The sequence below is a fragment of the Muntiacus reevesi genome, chromosome 13 (assembly GCF_963930625.1).
Source record: "Muntiacus reevesi chromosome 13, mMunRee1.1, whole genome shotgun sequence".
Taxonomy (NCBI): Eukaryota; Metazoa; Chordata; class Mammalia; order Artiodactyla; family Cervidae; genus Muntiacus; species Muntiacus reevesi.
In genome coordinates this window covers 35,714,962-35,736,176 of record NC_089261.1, presented here as the reverse complement: position 1 = coordinate 35,736,176, position 21,215 = coordinate 35,714,962, and the positions used below count along the sequence as shown (strand labels likewise).

The following is a 21,215-nucleotide window of genomic DNA, read 5'->3' as shown; positions in this document are numbered from 1 at the left end:
AATGTAGAGTCAGGCCATGTTTTATGATCTTGTCTAATAATTAGTATCTTTTAATTGGTGCATTTAATCCCTTGATATATCAACTGATTTTGATATATTTGGATTTCATATTCACCATATTTGATATTGCTATCATTTGTTACTCTTGTTCTTTGTTCTTTTGTCTTTCACTTTTTTGTGATTTTAATTAAGCATTGTACATAATTTCACTCATTCTCATTTTTAATGTTTGTTATATTATCCATGTTTTTACTTTTTGTAGTGGTTACACTAGAGTTAGCAATATACAATCTAAGTGTTCATTCAAATAATGTATATCATTTCATGTAGTTTAAGTTATAATAACAAAATCATCCTAATTCCTCACTCTCATACTTTGCATTATTGCTGTCATTTATTTCCTTATATATCAGCATATATACATTTATATCCATATGCATATGCTATATGTATCTAAACATACCCAATCAAATGCTGTACTGGTATTATTATTTTGAACAAACTGTTATCTGTTAGATAAAATAATAATAAAAAGACTTTCAAATTTTGTTTTTTTATTCCTTCTTTGAAACTTTTCTTTCTCTTTGTAGATTCGTTAGACCTGTATTATGTTCCTTGTCTCTAAATAACTTATTGTAACATTTCTTGCAAAACAGGTCTAATGGTAACAGATATTTTTAAATTTTGTTTGTATAAGAAAGTCTTTATTTCTCTTTCACTTTTGAAAGATAATTTTGCAAGGTACATAATTCTAGGTTGGTTTATATTTTTTCTCACTTCTTTAAATGTCTCATTTGATCTCTTCTCGCTTGCATGGTTTCTGAGGCACATGACATGTAATTCTTATCTTTGTCTCTCTGTAGGTAAGTTGTTTATTCTCCCTTTGGCTTCTTCTCTCAGGATTTTCCCTTTATCTTTGATTTCTTGTAGTTTGAAAATTATGTCTAGGTGTGTGTGGTTTTTTTTTTTTTTGCATGTTTATTTTGTTTTAGCTTTTGTTTATGAGTTATTTTCCTTGGTGTTCACTGAGTTTCTGTAACTTTGTATATGTCATTGATTCGGTGAGATTTCAGTCATTCATTATTTCAAATATTCTGTTCCTTTCTTTTTCTTCTATATCTGGTATTCCCATTGTATGGACATTACACCTTTTGCAGTTGACCCGCAGTCTTGGACTATCTCTCCAACTTAGAGATTCCTTTCCCAGCCTTGACCAGTATAACAATAAACCCAACAAAGCCAGTCTTTATTTTTGTTAGTGTTTTTCATCTTCAGAATTTAGTTTAGTTTCTTTCTTATAATTTTTATCTCTCTGTTTACATCACCTATCTGTTCTTGCATGCCATCTACTTTATCCATTAGTATCTTTAGCATATTCACTATACATGTTTGAAATTCCTGCTCTGATAATTCCAAAATACCTGCCATGTGTGATTATAATACTTTCTCTATCTCATAAAATAGTGGGTCTATTTTGTAGTTTAGAATCATGTAATTTTTTTTTCTTAATAGCCAGACATGATATACCAGGTGAAAGGAACTGCTGAGATTAGATTTTTAGTAATGCAGTAGTGAGGTCTGGAGGGAAGAAAATATTCTATTGTCCTGTGATTGAGTCTAGGTGTTTTAGATAGCATCTCAACTGTAAACTTCACATATGTTTCTGTATCCTTCCCCCTCCCTTATTTGGAACAGGATGACCATAGCTGACAAGAGTTGGGCATTTCCTTTCCTCCAGGTTAATTAGCTCTGATAAAACACCAGCAGGTTAGATTCTTCTTAAAAATTGCCCCTGTGGCAGGTCCTCTTAAGAAAAAGTGCTAGCTCACATTTTAAAGTGACTTATTTCCCCTTCCCCCAGCTGGAAGCATGAAGGGAATTTTCTCTGATATTTACTGCAAGAATCTGGTAAAACTCCTGGAAGTAAAACTCACAAAAGTGTGTGGTGGGGGTCTCCCTATTATTGGGTATCTCTGAAGTTTTCTACTCTCAGACTTGCCCACACTGAGCCTCGGTAATTCATAGTTAGAGTTCAGGTTTTTCTTTGCAGCACCGGTCCCCAGGGTAGTTCCAAGTGGTGGTGAGTCACAGCTTTGGTAAACCGTATCTCCTAGTCTTTCCCTGTCTCTCCCCTATAGAGGCAGCAGGGTAGCAGTTTGCTCTGTATCTCTGATAGATTGAAGAGTTTTTATTTTGTTTTAATCCATTCAGCTTTTTACTTGTCATTAAAACAGAGTGATAACTTCTACATGAGGAACTAGAAGCCAGAAGTCCATATACACTGGTTTACAATTTATTTTTTAATTCTTGTTTTCAAACTGCAATATTGTGTTTTAGACAGGAAAGAAATCAACCTCCCCTAAATACTATATACTTTTTTTAAACATCTGAAGTATATTTTTAATGAACTTTACTCATAAATAGAGGAGATATATCCCTCAACAATGATCTCATTGAAAATCAATAATTCACTATTGACCCAAATGGGTATTTTGATGGAATGTCTTTTGGAAGTTGAAACTGAGAGCTGCCGCGTTGGAAAAATGGCAGAGGAAGAACCAAGAAGAAAGATCCCTTTGGTTCCAGAGAATCTCCTGAAAAAGAGGAAGGCTTATCAGGCCCTCAAAGCCACCCAGGCAAAACAGGCGCTTTTGCAAAGGAAGGAGCAGAGGAAAGGAAAACAAGTCAAATTTAAGCGACTAGAATGGTTTGTACATGATTCCCGGCGGCATCTTCGGGACAGAGTGCGACTCAGACGGCTAAAAATGAAACCTCATGCCCTGGAAGTGCCAGACAAACATTCCTTGGCCTTTGTTGTACGCATTGAAAGGATTAATGGGGTGAGTTCAGTGGTGCAAAGGACCATTGCCAGACTTCACCTGAATAAGATTTTCAGTGGCGTCTTTGTGAAAGTGACCCCTAAAACCATAAAGACGCTTCGTATCGTGGAACCTTCTGTGACCTGGGGATTTCCAAATCTGAAGTCTGTTCGGGAACTCATCTTGAAACATGGACAAGCGAAGGTCAAGAACAAGGTCATCCCTCTGACGGACAACACAGTTATTGAGGAGCACCTGGGGAAGTTTGATGTCATTTGCTTGGAAGACCTCATTCACGAAATTGCCTTCCCGGGGAAGAATTTCCAGGCAGTCTCAAGGTTCCTGCGCCCTTTCCAACTCTCAGTGGCCCGTCACGCTACTAAGAAAAGAGTGGGCTTCCTCAAGAGGTGAACGCATCAATCAGCTCATCCGGCAGCTGAACTGAACCCAGCGTACCCGAGGACAGTGCACTGGGAGCATATGTTTTTGTTTTATGGAATTGTCGCTCAGTATCTTCAAAGAAGATTGTTTTCTGCTAGAATACATCTTCAGAAACTGAAGGAAAGGGTCAGGGGAAACATGGTGATGTTCACAGCAGGCACTGCATCCCACCTCAGTTCCAAGGAAAAGTTCCTGTGTGTTTTCTGTGATGACCACCGTCCACCTCTGAAACCAGCAAAGGACTGATGCCATGAAGGAGGAAGCCCTCTTTTATCACGTCTATCCTGGGCTTTACTGTTGGTGAATGGACACTTAGCTATGAATACAAGACAGCAGTGGACCAAGCCCAGGAGCATGTTGAACCTGGGGTTTCCTGGGGCCTTGTTTTTGGAAGAACTTGAAGTTAGAATTAAATTAAATTAGAACTTCAAATTAAAATGTAAAAGCACACACACACACAAAAAATAAATAAAAAAATAAAAAGAAACTGAGCCATTTATACATTTCAATGAACCATTTAGCAATAAGCCTCAGATTTGGATGATCAGAGAATTCTATTGATACTGCTGCCTGTTCTACCAAGTAAAGTGTCTATGACTCTTTCTTCAACTGGAAAGATAACTTGGATTTTGTAAAATGATTATCCCACTCTAAATGGAAATGGTAGTGTGTAGAGGAATTAAATAAAGATAAAACATATTTTAAAATAATTTTTATTTTCAATTAGCATTTTTGATCTATCTAAAAAGGAAATAGTATTCTTTTTCACTATTTAAAGTTTTTATATTTCCTTAACAAAGAACTATCATGATCACTTTGGATTTATAGATAATATCATTGGGTTGAAATGTTTACTCTTATTTTTAATAATACTGTTAAGGTGAACAAGTATAAAATAGCAAACAGATAAGAAAAGAAATTCTTTAGTTAAAAGAGATGCCAAAAGCTGTATGAATGTTTTTCACTTTTCAAGTAATACTATTTTGCCTTGGTACAACAGATGAAGTTTCTGGATAATCCGATGTCAGGAATTAGTTGAGGATTTATGGTTTTCAAGGAGCAGGTCACTGGTGATTTGAGAAAATTCTGAATTAGAAAGAAGCTGTTTAAGATAAGACAGGTGATCAGCTTAAAGTCCTTTACTGTTGGCTTAGGTCTTTTAAGAGGAAAAAGGTATTACTGGTGCTCATAGAATCTGGAAAAGGTTGGACAGAGGATGAAGGTAAAGGAACGCTGTAAAAGAAGGACTTTTATCAAACTCAATATGTTTAATCAAATATAAAAAAATATTCAGGTACTATTTTGATCATTTGTAAGGCCATTTTATCAATATATTTCTGTCTTAAAATTTCCTAATCAAATAGGAATTTTAAATGATCAGAAAGGAAAATGTCTGACCTATGTAAGAACTAGCATCAATTATTAGCTTGAGGACATTTTATAAAGTTCCCTAGGTCCCTGATCAAATGTATAATAAATAATCTTTGAGGGTTAATTAAAGTTAGCATTTAAGAAATTCCTGTATACAGAATTGAGGAATCATGCACATCATTACTGTAATGAGCCAGATGGCCTGAGATAAGCCTGTGTAAGAGGATATGTTTTTTTGTTTCTGTTTTTGGTTTTTATAAAATGAAAGCAACCCCCTTCCCCAAAGGTAGTCATCTAAGTCCATCCTGCTATTAGTAGAATGACAGGACTTGTGCATGCTTTTCCCCCACTAGTGTGTTTAGAGCAATGGGACAGGCTGTCCCAAAAAGCAACTGACAATCAGCAAGAAATATGCCAGAGTTCAAATGTCAGGAGCAGAAAATTTTATCATTAGTTCAAAAAGTGATTTCTAAAATGTAAATATGATTGAGTTGTTTGTATACCTGTATTTTGTATCCCCGAGTCTTAATGTTTAATGATAATACTTTAGTATGCATATTACCTTACTATGAAAAAATAAAAACCTTATGTGTATGTAGTGAATAGATGACAAAATGTTGATTTGAAATACAGTTATCAAACTGTGGACTGAATAAATTAAATTGTTAAATCATTTGCTTATAACCAATCAGTTGTTAAAATTAAGTTTAGTCCCTTAGCAATATCATCACTTACTATGTTATGGAACACTGTAAAGTGATAATCTAAAAATTTGCAGAGTTTTAGTTACCTTTATCATCTCTTTGGTGCACAGTGCCATGAGTTTTAACACATGGGCAGACTGTAACACCTTCACAGTCAAGGTAAAGAGAAGTTATCTTACCTCCCTCAAAATTCCCTCTGTTGAATATTTGCAGTAATATACTCTCCCTACTTCTACCAGAGAACAGCCACTTAATCTCATATTTTTCTCTGTAGTTTTGCCTTTTCCAGAATGTTATATTCATGGAATCATACCATATGGGACCATGTGAAACTGGCTTATTTCACTCAGCATAATAACTTTGTGGTTCATTTACATTAGGTAATGGATTGCTTATTTATTTTTATTGCTGAGTAGTATGCAATACTACTCAGTAGTCACACGATTACTTCAGTTTGTTTATCCACTCACCTTTTAAAAGAGAGTTAGATTGTGTCCAGTTTGGGGCAAATAATAATTATGCAGCTATAAACATCTGTGCTCAGATTGAGTGAATACATGACTTTTTAGGTCTCCAAGATAAATACCTAGGAATGGATTTTTTAGGTCATATTATGTGTTTAAATTATTAAGAAAAAAAACAAATTATTTCCCAGAGTGATTGTGCCATTTTACAATTTTTACATTATACATTTTACAATGTATAGATGTTAGCTTAATATGTATTTTTTTTTTTAAGACAAAGGTTAGATAGTTCTGGGTTTCCCTGATAGCTCAGCTGGTAAAGAATCTGCCTGCAATGCAGGAGATCCCAGTTGGATTCCTGGGTTGGAAAGATCCGCTGGAGGAGGGAAATGTTACCCACTCCAGTACTCTTGGGCTTCCCTTGTGACTCAACTGGTAAAGAATCCGCCTGCAATGTGGGAGACCTGGGTTCGATCCCTGGGTTGGGAAGATCCCCTGGAGAAGAGAAAGGCTACCCATTCCAGTATTCTGGCCTGGAGAATTCCATGAACTATACAGTCCATGAGATCACAGAGTCAGGCATGACTGAGCAGCTTTCACTTTCACTATATTTCATATTTATATTTTGTGTTTAATTAATATAGCAGAAAGAATAATGGCCCTCCAAAAGATATTCAGAACCTAATATATGAGAAGTTTGACTTTACTATAGACAGAAAAATGGTCTTTGCTGATGTGATTAATGATCTTGAGAAGGATGCCTGGTGACATGGGTTAATAATCTTAAAGCTAATGAAAATTAACACTTAAGAAATTGCTGTATTCATAATTAGAGAAACAGGCAGGAGAAACAGTTCTATTGCTTCCATGAGATTAACATTCTAGTTGGAGAGAGCAGAGAATAAGGGGAAAAAAATAAAATATAATAGTGATAAGTGTAAGCAAGAATGACAGATAAGGGAGGATCTCAAGATTGGAGGAAGAATGCAACTTTTAGAAGTTTTTTGGGTGTTTCCTCTCATAGGATATTTGAGCAGAGAACTGAATGAAGTGAGGTGTGCTAACCACATGACCATACAGAAAAAGAAAGTTCAAAGCAAAATGTAAAGGGATTGGAAAGGTACTGGGCCAGAAGCAGACTGCGTGTCTTCAGGAGGTTATTTGCTGAATTACTGAGATGGTGTTGGAGGCAGCCTGAGATGAGTTTTGCAGAGACTTGTACACTTTGTTAAGAAGTCTGGCATTATCCATAATGGGAGGCACTGCAACACTGCCCAGGGAACTTATATGAACAGACTTATATTTTAAAATAATCACTCTAGCTCCTGTACAGAAGAGAGGGGTTCAGGTAGGAGGCTGTAAGTGGTTAGAAATGAAGTGACAGATGTTGCTGTCTTAAACCACTATGATAGTATTCATTGTAATGTCAACCAAGCTAGAGAGGGAAGGGGAAAAAAAATAACTCATGGTACTGTTGATTATAGAATTATAAATAGATTGATAAGTCTGTATAAATATGTATAGAAATGTTTAAATAAAAATACATGTGCACTTAAAAATGACCTTCAGATTAAATTTTTGGTAAGTTACTCAAAAATGCTATTAATACATTTTTTAAATAAGTAGTGGGGATATACAACATTTAAATGTTTATATTAAAGAAGGTAGAATTATTCTCTCACTAACTGAGTAAATATATATTTATCTAACATTTTAAAAATATAATTATATCTAAATATAAAAAGCATCATGTTTCTTATTTACAATACATATTACTGCTTTTGCAGTAGCATACAGAAGGAGTGGTGATGGTTTTACTGTAAAATTTAATGCAATAAATAACTCTGGTTTTGAAAATATTTAAATTACCAAAAAAATGAACATTTGATTACTAGCCATTTAAACAAAAACAATAAATTTTAATTCTGTATTGTGGCATAACATATTTTGGTTTTAATTAAGATTTATCTTAAGATATGAACTATAGCTACCCTAGAGTGCTATTCAAAGAGAGATAATTATTCATCAAAAATAAAGTGATGGAAAGGCAAACTGCTACAGTAATCATCACTTGAAATCTTCTCTTTCTAAATTTTCTTCATTGATCAAACATACTGTAAGATGTCCTCCTGATAACCTAGAAAATGTGTGCAAAAAATATTTAAATGATGTGTATGTATTCTATGAAATATTAAAAACAGAGCCATAAAGCTTGCCTAGAAAAATGTCATTAAGAATGTTTTTGACATCTTATTTAATAATACAAGGCCCAGATTTTACATTTTAGATGTCATTTAAGGATCAGCACATTTTTGCTTGAATTTATGTATACAATTTTGTCTTTTTTATTAAAACATTTAATTTGCAACAAATTTATCATAAATTTCATATCTTCACAGTTTTATCAGTAGTGCTATACTAGAAATAAGAAGATATGCATAAACTGAACATTTTCTAAAATAGAAAAAGAATGACTTCCAGTTGTAATTGTATGATGCAATAAATAACATAAACCATAAACCATTATCCAAATGGAAACATAATGCCATCAAATGACATGCAAATCTTGAAACACTTTAGTAAATTAATCAGTTAAATGGGGAAAAAAATCTTCATAAGTCAAAAGTAAATTAATAGTGGGAATCCAAAATTATATAACAACAAAAAATGACCTTGAAACTACCAACTGATCAACTAGAACTGGCCAACTGTAATCATATTGAGCTTGAATATTTTCAGCAAAAATGTTATGTAAAAGGAGAACCTGATAGAACAGCCTTACTTAACACTGAGACTTTCAAATGCATAACCTCCATGAGATATAAATGCCTACTTCTAGAGGAAAGTGTTAGTAGCTTGGTCATGTCTGACTCTTTGCAACCCCATGGACTGTAGTCCGCTAAGCGCCTCTCTCCATGGAATTCTCCAGGCAAGAATACTAGAGTGAGTTGTCGTGCCCTTCTGCAGGGGATCTTCCTGATTCAGGGGTCAAACCCGGGTCTCTTGCATTGCAGATAGATTCCTTACTATCTCAGCCACCAGGGAAGCCCACTGCTACAGGAAGCCATAACTATCCATCTCAGTCTTGGCAGTAGGAAAGTAAGAAGAAAATACTCTTAAAAATAATAATTGCAAATATCTCTCCTGAGATAGTGGCTTTAGTTCACATGATACTCACAATGTGTAACACTTCACACAGTGATTTTATTTAAAATGGTATTTGTGTGATAGCAAGCCACCAGGCACCAGGAAAGAGCAAGCAACACAAAGGTTAACCTTAAGTCTCTATGTAGTCCCACTGGAAAGAAGAACATTTTTTTCATCAAATACAACTCCAAATAAAAATATATGTATTTTTACATAATGACAAGAGATTGAGTGAGAACCAAGAAAACAAGAGTGAATAATCATAGCAATAGATATATTAAATAATGTTTTAATATATATAAATATTTTAATGTATGGCATTTATTAATGATTATATTAATAATTTCTTTTATATATAAAAGAAATATGTTATTAAACATGTGATAAAACAAAATACCTATACACTAAACATGCCGTCCTTAAAATTAAATAAAAATTATAGAACTGATACAGAATTTAGAAACATTCATTGCTTATGTCATTGCACTTCACTTTATTGTGCTTCACAGATACTGCATTTTGTATAAATTGAAGGTTTGTGGTAATCCTGCATCAAGAAAATCTATCAACACCATTTTACCAGTAGCATTTACTCACTTTAAGTCTCTGTGTCACTTTTGGGTAATTCTTCCCATATTTACAGCTATTTCATGATTATTATATTTGTTATGGTGACCTGATATCAGTGATTTCCTATGTTACTATTCTGTTTGTTTTAGAGGCATCAACAACTGCACCCATATAAGTTGGAAAACGCAACCAATAAACGTTTTGTGTGTCTGAATGCTCCACCAACCAGCTCTTACTCCATCCCTCCCCTTCAACTCAGGCCTCCCTATTTCCTAAGATAAAGCAATATTGAAATTAACCCAGTTAGTAACTCTAACCTTGCCTCTAACTGATCAAGTGAAAGAATTGCCTGTCTCTCACTTTACATCAAAAGATAGGAATAATTAAGAATAGCGAAGGAGGCATAAAGAAATCCAAGATAGGCGAAAAGCTAGGCCTCTTGTGCCAAACAGTAAGGAAATTAAAATTGTTATTCCAGTGAACATGCAAATGGTAACAAAGCAAAACATTGTTATCACAGATAAGGAGAAAGTTTAGTGGTCTGAATAGAAATTCACAAAAGTAGCAACATTCCCTTAGTTCAGTCCTTGAGTCATGCCCAACTCTTTGCAACCCCATGGACTGCAGCACGCCAGGATTCCACGTCCATCACCAACTCCCGGAGCTTGCTCAAGTTCATGTCCACTAATCTGGTGATGCCATCCAACCATCTCATCCTCTGTCATTCCATTCTCCTCCTGCCTTCAATGTTTGCCAGCATCAGGGTCTTTACCAATGAGTCAGTTCTCATTAACTTACGCCAGTTCTCATTAACATTCCCTGAAACCAAAGCTTCATCCAGAGCAAAACTCATCAATTCTGTGACAGCTGAGAGTGGTGAGGAAGTTGTGCTGAAGAAACTTTTGAAGCTAGCGGAAGTTGGTCCATGAGGTTTAAGCAAAGAAGTCATCTCTATAACCAAAAAGAGAAAGGCGAAGCAAGTACTGGTGTAGATGCTGCAGCAAGCTATCCAGAGAATCTATCTATGATAATTGATGATGGTGGCTACATGAAACAACAAATTTTTATTGCAGAAGAAACAGCCTTCTATTGGAATAAGATAGGACTTTCATGGCAAGAGAAGAAGAGTCAATTCCTGGCTTCAAAACTTCAAAGGGTGGGTTGACTCTTGTTAAGACCTAATGCAGCTGGTAACTTTAATTTGAAGTCAATACTTTTTCCATCCTGAAAATCCTAGGGATCTTAAGATTCATGCTAACTTTACTCTGCCTGTGCTCAATATTTTAAGAGCAAAACCAGCCCATCTGTTTACAACAAGGTTCACTGAAGATTTGAAGCCCACTACTGAGACCTGCTGCTCAGCAAAAAAGATTCTTTTCAAAATATTAGTGCTCCCTGACAGTGCACTTAGTCACCCAAGAGTGCTTATGAAAATGTATGACAAGATTAGCATTGTTTTCATGCCTGTTACTAAAACATCCATTCTGCAGTCTATGACTAAATGAATAACTTCAAAAGTTAAGTTTTATTATTTAAGAAATATATTTCATAAAACTCATGCTGTGTAGGGCGACGCAAGATGGACAGTTCATGGTGGAGAGTTTTGATTAAATGTGGTCCACTGAAGATGGCAAACCACTTCAGTACTCTTGCCATGAGAACCCCATGAACAGTATGAAAAGGTAGAAAGATGAATTCCCCAGGTCAGTAGGTGCCCAATATGCTACTGAAGATCAGTGGGGAAATAACTCCAGAAACAATGGAGAGATGGAGCCAAAGAAAAACAACACCCAGTTGTGGATGTGACTGGTGATGGAGATAAGTCTGATGCTATAAAGAGCAATATTTCATGGGAACCTGGAATGTTAGGTTCATGAATCAAGGCAAATTAGAAGTGGTCAAACAGGAAATGGCAAGAGTGAACATCGACATTTTAGGAATCAGCGAACTAAAATGAACTGGAATGGGTGACTTTAACTCAGATGACCATTATATCTACTACTATGGGCAAGAATCCCTTTGAAGAAATGGAGTAGCCATCATAGTTAACAAAAGAGTCCAAAATGCAGTACTTGGATGCAATCTCAAAAACAACAGAATGATCTCTGTTTGTTTCCAAAGCAAATCATACAATATCATAGTAATCCAAGTCTAGGCCATGATCAGTAATGCTGAAGAAGCAGAAGTTGAAAGGTTCTCTGAAGACCTAGAAGACATAGAACTGATACCCAAAAACGATGTCCTTTTCATTATAGGGGACTGGAATGCAAAAGTAGGAAGTCAATAGATACCTGGAGTAACAGGAAAATTTGGCCTTGGAGTACGAAATATAGCAGGTCAAAACTAACAGAGATTTGCTAAGAGAATGTACTGGTCATAGCAAACTTCCTCTTCCAACAACACAAGAGAGGACTCTACATGTGGGCATCACCAGATGGTCAATACTGAAATCAGATTGATTGTATAATTTGCAGCCAAAGATGGACAAGTTGTATACAATTAGCAAAATCAAGACTGGGAGCTGATTGTGGCTCAAATCATGAACTCCTTTTTGCCAAATTCAGACTTAAATTGAAGAAAGTGGGGAAAACCACTAGACCATTCAGGTATGACCTAAATCAAATCCCTTATGATTATACAGTGGAAGTGACAAATAGACTCAAGAGATTAGATCTGATAGACAGAGTGCCTGAAGAACTTGACATTGTACAGGAGGCAAGACCATCCCCAAGAAAAAGAAATGCCAAAAGGCAAAATGGTTGTCTGCAGAGGCCTTACAAATAGCTGAGAAAGGAACAGAAGCAAAAAGCAAAGGAGAAAAGGAAGGATATACCCATGTGAATACAGAGTTCCAAAGAATCGCAAGGCAAGATAAAGCCTTCCTCAGTGATCAAAGAAATAGAGAAAGAGATAGAAGAAAAGAAAAAGAGAATGCAAAGAAATAGAGCAAAACAATAGAATGGGAAAGACTAGATACCTCTTCAAGAAAAGTAGAGATACCAAGGGAACATTTCATGCAAAAATGGGCACAATAAAGGACAGAAATGGTATGGATCTAACAGAAGCAGATGATATTAAGAACACGTGGCAAGAACACAGAACTGTACAAAAAAGATCTTCATGACCTTATCTCCATAATAACCACGATGGTGTGATCACTCAACTAGAGCCAGACATCCTGGACTGCGAACTCAAGTGGGCCTTAGGAAGCATCATGATGAACAAACCTAGTGGAGGTAATGAAATTTCAGTTGAGCTATTTCAAATTCTGAAAGATGATGCTGTTAAAGTGCTTCTCTCAATATGCCTGCAAATTTGGAAAACAGCAGTGGCCACAGGACTGGAAAAGGTCAGTTTTCATTCCAATCCAAAGAAAGGCAATGCCAAAGAATGTTCAAACTACTGCACAATTGCACTCATCTCACATGCTAGCAAATGAATCCTCAAAATTCTCTAAGCCAGGCTTCAACAGTACATGAACCATGAACTTCCAGATGTTCAAGCTGGATTTAGAAAAGGCAGAGGAAACAGAGATCAAATTGCCAACATCTGTTATCATTGAAAAAGCACAAGAGTTTCAGAAAAACATCTACTTCTGCTTTATTGACTATGCCAAAGCCTTTGACTGTGTGGATCACAACAAAATTCTTCAAGAAGTGGGAATATTAGACCACCTGTCCTGGCTCCTGAGAAATCTGTATGTAGGTATAGGAGAAACAGAACTGGACATGGAACAACAGACTGGTTCCAAATCAGGAAAGGAATACATCAAAGCTGCATATTGCCACCCTGTTTTTTTAACATATGCAGAGTACATCATGAGACATGCTGGGCTGGATGAAGCACAAGCTGGAATCAAGATTGCTAAGAGAAATATCAATAACCTCAAATATGCAGATGACACCACTCTTATGGCAGAAAGATAAGAACTGAAGAGCCTCTAGATGAACATGAAAGAGAAGAGTGAAAAAGGTGGCTTAAAACTCAACATTCAGAAAACTAAGATCATGGCATCTGGTCCCATCACTTCATGGCAAATAGATGGGGAAACAATGGAAAAAGAGACATACTTTATTTTCTTGGGCTCCAAAATCAATGCAGATAGTGACTGTAGCCATGAAATTAAAAGATGCTTGCTCCTGGCAGAAAAGCTATGACCAACCTAGACAGCATATTAAAAACTAAAGACATTACTTTGCCAACAAAGTTACATGTAGTCAAAGCTATGGTTTTTCCAGTAGGCATGTATTGATGTGAGAGTTGGACTATGAAGAAAGCTGAGTACCGAATAACTGTGTTGTTAAGGAATACTCCTGAGAGTCATTTGGACTGCAAGGAGATCCAACTAGTCAATCCTAAAGGCCAACAGTTCTGAATATTCAATGGAAGGTTTGATGCTGAAGCTGAAACCCCAATACTTTGGCCACCTGATGTGAAGAACTGACTTATTGGAATAGACTGATGCTGGAATGATTGTAGGTGGGAGAAGAAGAGGATGACAGAAGATAAGATGGTTGGATGGCATCACTGACTCAATGAACATGAGTTTGAGTAAGGTCCAGGAGTTGCTGTTGGACAGGGAAGCCTGGCATGCTGCAGTCCATGGGGTTGCAAAGTGTCGGACATGACTGAGCGACTGAACTGAACTGAACTGAAGAGCTGCCATATAGTAACTCTTTAGGTTGATCTGACCAAAAGAAATTGAAAGCCTTCTGCAAGGAATTAACCATTTTAGATGACATTAATAACATTTCTGATTCATAGGAAAAGATAAAAATATCAACATTTACTAGAGTGTGAAAGTTGACTCCATCCCTAGTGAATGTTTTGAAAGGTTTAAGACTTCAATGGATGAAATAACTGTGGATGCAGTGAAATAGCAAGAGAACTAGAATTAGAAGAGAAGACTAACGATGTGATTGATAAAAATTTAAAAGATAAGGCTTTGTTTTTTATGGATGAGCAAAGAAAGTAGATTTCATGAGATAGAATCTACTCCTGGTAAAGAAGTTGCAAAGATTATTGAAATGACAACAAAGAATTTATAATATTGTATAAACATTAGAAGTAATAAAGCTATGGCAAAGTTTGGGAATTGACTCTTATTTTGAAAGACATGCTACTGTGGGTAAAATGCTATCAAATAGTACTACAGAGAACTAGCCTCTGAAAGGAAGGGTCAGTTCATGTAGCAAACTTGGTTTTTTATTTTAGAAATTTGCCACAACTACGCCAACCTTCAGCAACCACTAACCTGATCAGCCAGCAGGCACCAGCATCAAGGCAATAGTTTCCACCAGTGAAAAGACTACAACTCGCCGAAGGCTCAGATAATAGCTAGCCTTCTCTTTCTTGTTCATCTTTCAGTCACTAAATCATGTCTGACTCTTTGCAACCCCATGGACTGTAGCACTCCAGGTTTTCCTGTCCTTCACTATCTCCTGGAGTTTGCTGCTATTACAATGTACTAGAGTAACTTTTATATGCGCTGGGAACCCCCAAAATTGGTGTGACTTACTTTGTTTGCAGTATTCACTTTACTGCAAGTGGTTGTCTGGAATCAAGCCCACAGTATCTCCAGGGAATGCCTGGTTGAATAGTATGCATACATACATATACTGAATAGTATATAGACTTGCTTAGACTTTCTGAATCTTTTCTGTTTTTTTGAAAAAGGAGATCAGGTATGTGGAATTTTACAAAGATCTTGAAGGGAAACATTCTTAAGATATCGCATTAAGCTATGAAAAACTTTTCTGGAAATCAATGAACTTTGTTTTTCTGCTAAGCAATATAGTTAGGTGTGAATTAAATAATGTAGTTGTAAAATATATAAACCATACCAGGTTAGTGGCTAAAATTAATTTTTATATGAACATTAATGAAATGATCACTATGAGATGATGATTATTGGAGTAGTAATAGTTTTCATGACTGCATATTTATGACGTGCCAGATGCTTCTCTTTGTGCTTTCATTGAATCAAAGGACTAGTTTCATGCAAACACTTTGGGTTACGTTATGATTATCCCCATTCTAACACCTGAGAAATGATATCAGTGATGTTGGTTACCTGTCCAAACTTGCACTGTTAATAGAAGCAAAAGTCATGATTCAAACCTGTTGCTTGGTCATAATTTCAATTTACATATTCATTATATTAACAATAAATTGATTTGGAAATGAACTCTTGTGCTTGGTCACTCAGTCGTGTCCAACTCGTTGAGACCCAATGGACTATAGCCCACCTCCTATGTCCATGGGGATTCTCCAGGCAAGAATAGTGGAGTGGGTAGCCATGCCCTCCTCCCAACCCAGGCATTGAACCCAGGTCTCGACCCCAGGTCTCCTGCATCACAGGCAGATTCTTTACCATCTGAGCCACCAGGAAAGCCCAAGAATATTGGAGTGGGTAACCTATCCTTTCTCCAGGGGAACTTCTTGACCCAGGAATCGAGCCAGGTTCTCCGGTGTTGCAGGCAGATTCTTTACCAGCTAAACTCCCTGGGAAGCCCATGAACTGCTTGCATAAGATTTAAACCAGCATTTATTAAGCCAACATTTAATATCTGTCTCTTTTCATTTCAATTGTAGAATGTTAATTCTTGTGTACCTTGCACTGTGAAATGTCATGACAATTACATTTGGAAATATATGCATGACTATTTTACACAACATATTAGGCAATTGTCTGTTGCTTTTACTGCGCTACATTTTGAAAATTGTGGCACATTTGCAATCTTGATTTCAGTTATTCTTCTAATAGATTATAAAATTTGCCAATAAAAATTTAAATACCAAAATTTCCACAAATTAAGAATTTCCTAGTCTGTAAAACAAACAAAAGTTTTTCTTGAGTTTTGAAACTTGAAGGTACTTAAGTCTATGGAAAATTAATAACAATGCAAAGATATACGGACTAGTTGGCTAGCAACTATGTTATGTTTTATATTCACTATATAAGGTATTAATATCTGTATTAATTATTATTATTTATTATTATATAATAATAGTAGTATTATATAATATACAATATATTATATATTATATACTATATTATAAATAATATATAATTATTAATTAATACCTGTATTAACACCTGTATTAATACCTGTAGTATGTGTGAATAAATGTCATTATAAAATTTTATAAGACCAAAAAATTATAATTCACTCCAAGAGTATTTGGTTTTATAGATCAGATAGTTGTGCATAACTTGTTTAAAAGAGTAATGATATATTCACATAATAGTCAATTCTAACTTGGAAAAGTAATGTGAAGACAATATTTCTTTACTAAGACTATGGCTTTCAAAAAGTGGCTATATTTTTTAAAAATAAATATTAAATTATAATTTATTTTTAAGTGAAACTTCTGATTTAAAACAAATCTCCACATTATTAAGGCATCTTAACAGATGGAGGTTTACTTTCTTCTGTGTCTGTCATTCTTTTGAGGCTTGTTTACATTATATGACCATTAATTACTATCCAGCTGTCTGAGATGTTTCTATACCAGATAATTGTTTGAAAAAATAGAGACAGAAAGGAATTAATGTATATTGAGCACCTGTGACCAACATTTAACTTATTTTAATTGCATCCTAATAAAACCTATAGGTAAGTATTATTTAGCCCTATTTTATAGAAATTATTGTGGCTCAGAAAGATTAGAGATAGCTATTCAGTCATTGAGAATTTATTGAGAGTCAAGTATATGCCAGACATTTTTTTCTTCCAGACACTTGGAATATACTGCTATATGGCTTAACAGAAGAAAAAAAAAAATCGTTGATGCATGAACACTGTGATGTAATTTTAAACAGACAGAACAAACTTTGGAAGCCAGATATTTGTGCATGTGTGTGTGTGTGTGTGTGTGTGTGTGTGTGTGTGTGTGTTTGTGCCGGCATATCTTCTAATCAGATTATATGTATGAGAGAGCAAATAATATGTTATATTTATAATGTAAAAATATTCTTTATTGTTTTGTGAAAAGACAAGCATAAAACCAAGGCAATTAAACAGTTAATTGCCATTCATACGCCAATTAAAATGTGCCAGATACTGCACTATACACTGGATGGTGAATGCATTGTACAGCCTCTTCTAGAGACAGAGTAGAAACTGGACAAAAGAAATGAGTATTGGGGAAGAAAGAGACGAGTGAGTGGACAGGCTTGGACAGGGTGAGATGGAGACTCCACACTTAAACATAAGTTTCTACATTTAAGAACAATTATATCAACTTAAGCCATACACTGTACATATGTGCTCAGGTGTGTCCACCTCTTTGTGACCCCATGGACTGTAGCCTGACAGGCTTCTCTGTCCATGAGATTTTTCAGGTGAGAATACTGGTTTGGGTTGCCATTTCCTCCCCCAGGGGATCTTCCAGACCCAGGGATCAAACTTGCATCTCCTGCTTTGGAAGGCAGATTCTTTACCATTGAGTCTTCTGGGAAGCACATGCGAGACTGATACTTATCTCTGGGAGAATGCCACAGGCTGGTGTCTTAAAATTGGCTTAGTGTCTGGGATATACATGACTGGTTATTAGACCAAAGTTTCTCAGTTTGACTCTATTGATTCTTTGAGTCAGATCACTCTTTGTTCTGGAGGGCTTTCAGTGCATTGTAGGATGTTTATCCACATTCTTGATTTCTACTTATTAAACACTAGTAACACTCTCAAGCTGTGAAGACCAACGGTCTTAAGACATTGCTGACAATTCCCCAAAAGGTAAAATCACCCTTGGTTGAGAACCTGTGCTGTTAGAACACTCAGAACCGAGAGCTGGGAAATTAGGTGGGATGGGAGTCAGCCATAGTCACAACAAGGGTATTGTTCCCATTTTGCTGATAAAAACAGTTTAATAAAAACTGAGACTCATAGACTAAGAAGCCTGTGATTACCACACAACAAGTAATCTGTGATCTGCCTTACTGTCAAGCCAATATTCAAACAACTTCTATATATTAATACTTCTTTTCTGTAATAGTTAATTAATGCACTGAATACCTGTTTTATGTTTTAAAATATTTGCACACATTACTACATCCTCCCTCAGAGCTGCTCAGTGAAACCAACACCATTTATTGTCTTTTAACAATGAAATAGTTTCTGCATTACATGACTCATAATACAAGGGTAGCATTGTCAATATCTGTCCAGGAGATTCAAAGAAGATTGCTAAAGGAGGTGATGGTTTCTGAGAGCAGATGAATAAGTATGTCTGGGATAGATACAAAGGCTTGTCCATAGAGGGCACACCAAGAAGGGAGTCTAGTGTTTACAAATGAACACACTCGTAGAGAGTGCTGCATTGAGAAATTATAGCAATTTGTTTTATTTTAGGTAAGGTATTTGAAGAGGCAGAATATAAACCACTTAATCATGCTAATGGGTTTATATAGTTTCCCAGTTAATGATACAGAGTCATTGAAAAAATATGACCAAAAAACTAATAATCACACCAAGTTATTAGAAAATCACTTTGACAATATCATGGAAATTAAATTTTTGAAGGATGTGGAACATACATAAGAATGTTATATAAGCAGGTTCAGACACAACTGGGTGAAAGTTGATAAGAAGATAAACTAAAACAATATCCATGATTTTGAAGAAAAGATCAAGTTCTAGAGAGATTTACACATTAAATCTATAAGATATATAAACATATGAAATAGTAAAAGAAGGAAAAGGTGAAGCTTATGTTTTTGGTTTGACCAACTTATTGATATTGATAAATGAATACCAGAAGAGTTAAAAAAAGAGAGAGAGAGAAAGAGAACAAGATGGATTGAAGATGGGGGTCAAAGGTGGAGGTCTTTGATGACTAGAATAAGAAAAGTGGAAGACTAGCTTCATGATGTTTTCCTTGCTTCATTTCAGGCACTATCTTTATATAAGTATCTCTAACTTGAAGAAAAAAGCCTATTTTAGTTAAAATTGTGGTATTCTAAAAATACATATACTTGATTTAATTTTGGATTGGTTAGCTTCAACCTCTTTTGATGCAGTTTTTATTTATATAATGCAGTTATGAGCATACTATAAACAGAAATTTGTACTGTTTCTTTCACTTTGTATTATACTATATGAAAATATCTGTTGTTCAGCTTTTAATTTTCTCTAAATTTTGCACTTAAAAATTCCTGGAGTATACATCTTATAGTGTGACTATTTATTTTTTCCTGTATTTTGAATTCATTCCTAAGGTTATGGTTTCATTACCTGCTTTAAACAAGAGTTTGTGGACATTCGATGCTCCTATTACATATTGCTTGTTTTCTTTGGTAAGCAATTTTGCTAAATTATTTTCAAACAGTAATATTTGAGTATGCCGTTTATTTTTACATTGTTAAACATTAACTGTTTTAGTTTCATTTTTTATAAAATATCCAAATATTTATACTTAAAACATATGTGCACACACATATATATAATTTTGAATATATTTGATAAGTTTGAAAGTTGAACATATTTTCTAAACATATTTAAAATATTTGCAAGCCTTCACTTTTAAATTGCCTGCATAATTTATTGAAATATGTGAGTCTGTCACATAGAAAGTTCTCATTAAATTAATTAATGATTTGAGATATTGGCAAATTAAATATATTAATACTTTATATTACTAACAGTGTTAATTTTAAATGTATGATCTACATAGGGAAATGTATTATAATTAAAATACAATTTCAAGATATCAAGTAGCATGCAAATAAGTGATATTGAATAGAATACACAATGCATATGTACACAAATATCAAATGTTCATGTATGGAACTGAGGAGCTTTGATAAATGCCCTCAAATAATAAAGCAAGGGGTCAGGTTTGAAACTGTAGCCCAGAGTGCAACGTTCTATTTCTGCCTCTTTTCTTCTGAATTAAATATAAACTTAAAAATTTCCAGAGGCAAGCAAGAGAGAGAAGTCATTTTATTAGCCTCCTATAAATCACATTTGACACCTGCTTTCAATATCTTCTCTTCCAGAAAGACCTTAAAGATAAAGTGCTAAATGTAAAATTCATAATGTCCTTGGACTTCTTTTTGTTCCTTTATTTCCTCATCTGCACTACATTGCAAAATGACTTGATGCTGTATTAGTCCAAATGGCAGAAAATAATAACTTGATCTTAGAAAGTTAGAGAAAACACTTTCATATATAGGAAAAAAAAGTATATGTAACTAAAGACATTTTAGATATTAATTTATTCACTACATTTTAGTATCCAAAATATTATTTCATTAAATTGCAGCTGATGTTAAAGCTATTCTGAGTAATGCACTCATTTTTTAGATAATTAGGTGCTGAGTGTCAAAATTTTGATCAGCCCCAGTCTCAGTCTTAAGAAGCTGATACTACAGAAAGAATATGAGGCAACAGATTTGACAAATGGAAACAAAACACTTTCAAAACAATGTACGTGAAGTGGGCTAAGAAGTTTGCATTAAAGTTGTAGAAATGGGCAAGGACAAAGTCATAAAGAGCCTGATAGATCAGGGAAATAATTTAAAATATTGTCCTAAGTGTAATCAGCAAAGACTAAAATATTTTCAATGAGAAAATTGACTTTTTTTCCTTTTTTTAAAGAAAGATCACTCTAATATTAGGTTGCAGAAGAGGTTAGTTAAAATCTATTGAAGACAAAGTAAGAGATTATGGAGATTTGAAGTAGGTATTGACTAC

General features: G+C 34.9%; 1 protein-coding gene and 1 pseudogene across 3 annotated transcripts in view; both read left to right on the top strand.

The window, feature by feature from the left end:
• The window catches only part of FSTL5 (follistatin like 5), an 825,152-nt gene that overhangs the window by 269,729 nt on the left and 534,208 nt on the right, over positions 1–21,215 (top strand). The window lies entirely within an intron of this gene.
• On the top strand, positions 2,532–3,723 carry LOC136145792 (large ribosomal subunit protein uL30-like; annotated as a pseudogene).